General features: G+C 44.1%; 1 protein-coding gene across 5 annotated transcripts in view; it reads right to left on the reverse strand.

The window, feature by feature from the left end:
- Nucleotides 1-6,000, reverse strand: part of plekha6 (pleckstrin homology domain containing, family A member 6) — a 104,677-nt gene that overhangs the window by 75,144 nt on the left and 23,533 nt on the right. Inside the window, exon 3 of one of the 5 annotated variants that reach the window (XM_064306238.1) lies at nucleotides 3,353-3,442. The exons of the other annotated variants lie outside the window; for them this stretch is intronic. The gene's annotated coding sequence lies outside the window, so the exon portion shown is untranslated. The remainder of the gene's footprint in view (nucleotides 1-3,352; nucleotides 3,443-6,000) is intronic. 5 annotated transcript variants of the gene reach the window in all.

Genomic DNA, 6,000 nt, shown 5'->3' on the forward strand with positions numbered 1-6,000 from the left:
CCGCTGCCCGAGTAACTTTTCACCCGACGCCAGGACCCCCCCCCATTACACCCCCGACCCCCTATTACCCCCCGATCCCCCACCGCTTTCCACAGAGAAGGGATTCATCCCAAAGACAAGAGTCAGAGCACAACATTGCATTCTGCTATTAATTCACCAAGGAGACACCCACATTCAGGGCCACGTTACACAGCTTACTTTAAAAAAATAATAATAATAAATAAAACATATTATCAATTTGCCTCAATGTTTACTAAAGATTTTTGGTTTTGGGTGCCTTGTTCAATCAAAGGCCTCATTGGAATTCCAGCCTGCAGTATACTGGTAACAAACACAGGACCCCGACCCCCTAACGTGGTGCAATCCGCCAAAACAGCCACCCAGACTGTCGGGGAGCGGGCGTGGTTCGGCTGGAGGGTCTGGGGTCCGCCCAAACAGGCACTCCTACAGTTCATCCAGGGTAACTTCAAAAGGTTGAGCGCTGTGCGATGTTTTGGGACAAACCCCCCTAAGGGGGCGAGTGTTTGTACTCCAGACTGTGAAGCATCGGCTGGGCATCTTGGGGATTTTTTTTTTTTTTTTTTAAAGAATAGTTTACTTTTTCTGGGTTTTCTTTTTTGATATTATAACATTTTCAGCACACATTTCTTTTACCTTAAACAAGTTTCATGCACGATAAAAGAATATTTCATTTTCTGATGACCTGGGCACTTTACAATGGCAGAAACAGGAGCAGTCAGAGTTCATGGTCTAAAGAAAGAAAATACACCTCAGGTAACTCCCCAGAAGCTTGCATAGTGACGTTAGGGTTTCCAGAGGCTGTACATATGCCCAGATTAATTCCATAGCGTTTATCCACTACTATAAACGTACAGATCAGTTTGTGAACAGTGCCAGAACTTATTTCCGTAAGCACTGCAGTTTCATTTCATGTGCCATGGGAAACAGATCCAACCAAAAATAATATTAAAACATCATTCTTTTGAAGAATAATTGGGTAAAACACACATGCACAGCCTCTGGAGGTGTAGTGTCACTGTGCAAGCCGCGGTGGAATTTCGGAGTTACCTGAAGCATACTTTCTTGCTTCAGACCACCAAAGGAAAGAAGAATGTTTTCATTTGGAATCATTTTTTAGGAAGACTTTTTTTTCATGCAGAGAGCAGTCAATGTGCAGAATGGCCTGCCAGTTCACATAGCAGGGGCCGAAACCATGGAGATTTTCAAGACCAGGCTTGATACGGTGTTAGATACTATCTAGTCTGTAGGTAAACAAGGCAGTAGTTCAGTCAGGAAAATGGCGAGCATTGTTGGGCTGAATGGCCTGTTCTCATCATTGTGCTGTGCTGTGCTGTGCTGTGCTGTGCTGTGCTGTGCTGTGCTGCGCTGTGTTATGTTATGTTATGTTAAATGACCTATACCTACCATTATAAAAATCAGAAGGTTGCTGGAAACTCTTGTACATATCCCAAATATCCGTAATCACACACAATAACAGTCTGGGCCAAATTAAAACAAATACTAAGACTGAAATAATGTCAAACATACGTATATCATATAAATGAGTATTTTTAAAACTTCAGAAAGGGAGCTTTCCCCCTCTTAGAAGCTAGCTTGTGATTTAATTTGCTTTGGAGCTCTTTCCTCTTTCAACCCCGGCCCCAGCGCTCCAGATACGCCCTGCAGTGACCACGCTTTGATACCACCAGCCGGACCAGTGAGGTGGGGGTGTTTGGATCAAATAAGTTCTGCATCTCAGCCTCGAGCACTGAGCTCCACTGTGGCAAACCAGGAACACCACTTCACTCCTGTGGTGCCCTCAGTTCGTTAGTAGCAATTAGACATAAGGCTGAAATTTGTAAAAATTTCCCACCCAATGTTTCATCTTTTGGCTTTGACTTCCACGCAGTGCTCATGGACTCTCTCGATCCCATCACGAATACGAATCTGACCGGTTCCTTCGAGCCTGAATATAACAGGTCATTTAGCCCGCCAAAAAAATATATATAGGACTTAAGAGAAAACGCATTTTCCATTTTCAACCTGAATTATTTTATAGTGAAATACACTCAAAATACACTCTGGAGTGAAAGGAAATGTATGAGCTCTTTATACAGCCATAAATATCAATACAAAATTGTGCTCTTGAAGGAATTCAAATATCAATCTGTGTATACAGTGATGAAATTTAATTTCTTACCTTCCTTATTATTATTATTTTTATTTTTTTCAAATGTTAATAGCATTTAGATGAGGGTCAAAGGTTAGAGTTTACCTACGTATGTGGCAACCACAGGCTGCCATTCTCCTTACAAGTGTCCTTACAAGAATTCAGATAAATAAATTCACGAAGCTGCTACAGTAGCACTGAATCAGGAGCGCACAGCCGGACAGGCGCAGGCAATCAAACTCACACGCACAAAGAGTATTCCCTGCATCGCTCAAGCGAAAGACCAAGAAAAAATAAATAAATAAAAACACATGTGGAGTTCAACCACATGGAAGTAAGTAGCATAAAGACCAACATGCCGGGCCCACATCCAGAAACTGCTTCGGCTTAACCCTCTGAAGAGCAGGCTTTTTTTAAAAGGCTTTTTTCAAAATTCAAACGTCACTGTTCTAGAACTCCACCGCAGTGATTTTTTTTTTTTACATCAGCATTAGAATGTTCTTTTAAGAAGGTTCTAATCGCACATTTGTGACCTCGCACGTGAAAGGGTTAAAGGAGACGGACGGACGGGTCAGCCGGGGAGGTCCGGTGCACTGATTTTTAAATTAAACCACAGGGAGCGAGCCGCAGGAGGAGCACCGGAGTGACCCGCGCGTAACATCTCAGCCTCACGTGGAGCGAGGCATCTCCCGTTAACACCTGACAATACAGGAGTTCAGACCTAATAAAACAAATCTTTCAGGGCTTCTCTTGCATCGGATTCTCTCACACACACACACACACACACACACACACACACACACACACACACACACACACACACACACACACACACACACACACACACACACACACACACACACACACACACGCACAATCCCATACGCATGTGTGCATGGTCTCTAGCTCTCTCCGTAATCCCTCTTTCATCGCTATCTCTCTCTTTAATCCCTCTTTCTCCGTTTCTCTCCCTCTCTGGATAAGGTTACACCCATTGCTTCACCGCAGCACACCTATGAACTCCTCTATCGTGTCAGAGAAAGATGAGAAGCTTTGGGCAAACTCCGCACTCCTAGAAATCTCTGAGATCACAAAAGGTAATCGGAAACCGGAGGTTTTCTTCCTCAATTTTCCGCTCAAAGACAAGCAAAGTAGAAAAATAAAACCCGAACACACACATACCTTCCTCCGTTTTCCTCCTTCCTTTCAGTTTCGTCCTCTCGAGTCTGAGCTTTCTTCTCCTACAAGTCTACCGTCCGCAATCTCAGAGCGCTGAATGGGAGTGAGGGGGGGGGGGAGAGAGAGAGAGAGAGGGAGTGAGAGAGAGAGAGAGAGATTCGAAAGCTCGAGGGCAAAGGAGGGAAATCTGAAACCTCAAGTGGTCTTCAAGCAATCATTCCCCCTCTCTCTCTCTCTCTCTCTCTCTCTCTCTCTCTCCCTGTCACTCACTCACTCTCCCCTCTCTTTCTCTTTTTCTCCTGGCCTGAGTCAGGTTCTCATTACACGTCTGAGGAAAGGAAGGAATAAAAATTTTTTTATTTTTATTTTATTTTTTAAACAGATTCAATGAGGTCAAAGTGCAAGTTTGAGGAACAAGGCGGGGGGGTGGGGGGAGGAGGAGAGGGGGGTCACTGAAAATCAGTCGATCGCACTGCAATGCTTAACCTGCCCGTTCTCATAAGGCTGGATGGAGCGGAACATTCCTGCCACCAACACCTCCCGTGTGCAGAGCTCTGGAGGGATGCACACTGTGTTAATGGGGGGGGGGGGGGGGGGAGCACGATTAGGGTTTGGGTTCGTGGGGCGAGGGGCATCAGATACTGAGAGGTTGACAGGCTGAGGGCTGTAGTGGCCATCAGGAGCTCTTCTGAAAGGATGATCGCCGAACATTTCTGCCAGGTCCCATTCAATGCAGTGGACTGTTATTCAGTTAAAATAGTGAATTCAATAAAGCTTTATCGGCACGACTGCACAAGCGATATCCCCAAAGAAATTCACAACGAGACAATTAACAAAGAGACGGCACACGGCAGGTTACATTACACAACAGGTCTAAACTCAGCTCTTCTCCCTCGTCTGAGCTGCCTAAATTTTTATTGCACACACACCACCAGACACACACGTGCGCTCACACGCGTGCCCCAGATGCAGTCGCTCTCCTTACGCAGAGCAAGAAGCACGCCCGGGTTTGCATACACACACACACACACACACAAACACACATGCACACGCACAGATGCCATAACACGATCTGCCATCCAAAGTCAACAGAAGGTGATGAAATTGCTTCGGGGGAGCTGGGAAAATTTGCATCTGATGTGTTGGAACATAAAGGACACCAACATGATTCTGCATTTTCTCCAATATATTTTATGCAAGACATATTCATTTACTCATTAGGTATTTGCGTGCCTACACATACAGACACACAGACAGACACACACTCACACACATTCTCTCTCTCTCATTCTCTTACACAGACACACAACTAAATTAAAATGAAATTCAAAGAAATTTGCGAATCCAAATGCGTCAGAGTGGACAGAGAACTCATTAGCATAGATGCTACAAAATGTCATGTTTGCCTTCAAGCTTCTATTTTCAGTGACACCCTGAACTATTTTTTTACTGTTCTTAAGAAACAGTGCAGAAATAATCCAATAGTGCGTGTACTGTAAGCTTCACTCAAAAGAGTAGGTGAGCTGTAGGCAAATATCGTACCAAACTCAATTTAAGAATGGACTAAAAATGGATTAAACCTCCTTTAAAAAAGCCATTTGTCACAAAACCTCCATGCAGTCTATTTAGTCAACAGGAGGGTCCCCTATATAAACTGGTATGGCGTTGATGCATGTATTAGAACTATTGTCCCATATTTACAAGTACTTGCATACTTACATTTTAAGTGTGAGTTATGTTTTCAATGTACTATGCACTGTAGTACTCAATCTGAACAGAATACTAACTAAAATGTATAGTATAAATACAGCTGCATTTTGACTGCACAAATATTATGATATTTTTCTTTCTTTCTGGACCTGCTAGCTTCTTGTTGCTATGGGCATAAACTCTGATATCGATTGTAGATGAACTAAAATGAGGGACAAAAGGCAGACAGAGTCACAGAAAGCAGTGCTCAAAACCAGTGGAATGGGTACATGTTGTTCTCAAGCCTGCATAAACTGCATATATTTCAGAGCCCCCCACCCACCCCAAAAAAAAATTTCTGCAATAAATTACCCTAAATGTGCTGGGCCTGCACATAATTGTGAGGCTGCTCTGTAACAGAGATCTGTCTTTTTTCTCTGTAATCATGGTTCCCCCGCAAGTTAACCACCAGAGAATACGCACCAGAGTTTTTTTCTCGGTGCCCCATTGATTAGAGTTGCATTCGGGAAAGGTGAAAGGTGAAAGGTCAAGTGCTGTCAGGCCCACAAAAGCAAACGCACCCCTGTGTAGTTTCAGGTAGAGCCACGAGGCACTATTTTCCAGAAGAACGTCTCTCCGCGCCTTTTTGCAAGTTTTGAAAATTTCTTGTGCTTCCAGTTTGGTAACTGGTGCTCGTGAGGTAGCTAACCTGGGCGTGGTGCAGTCTGAGTCCACAGGTGGGCCCTGCACTCTAGTGAAGGACAGGTGCAATTACAGGACAGGAACATCCCTCTCAAACAGCACATCTACCTCAAACACATCTGTCTCTAAAAGCACATCTGCCTCATACACATCCCTCTCTAAAAGCACATCTACCTCATACACATACATCTCTAAAAGCACATCTGCCTCAGACACATCCCTCTCTAAAAGCACATCTACCTCAAACACAGCCATCTCTA

Source organism: Anguilla rostrata, chromosome 13 (genome assembly GCF_018555375.3).
Source record: "Anguilla rostrata isolate EN2019 chromosome 13, ASM1855537v3, whole genome shotgun sequence".
Taxonomy (NCBI): domain Eukaryota; kingdom Metazoa; phylum Chordata; class Actinopteri; order Anguilliformes; family Anguillidae; genus Anguilla; species Anguilla rostrata.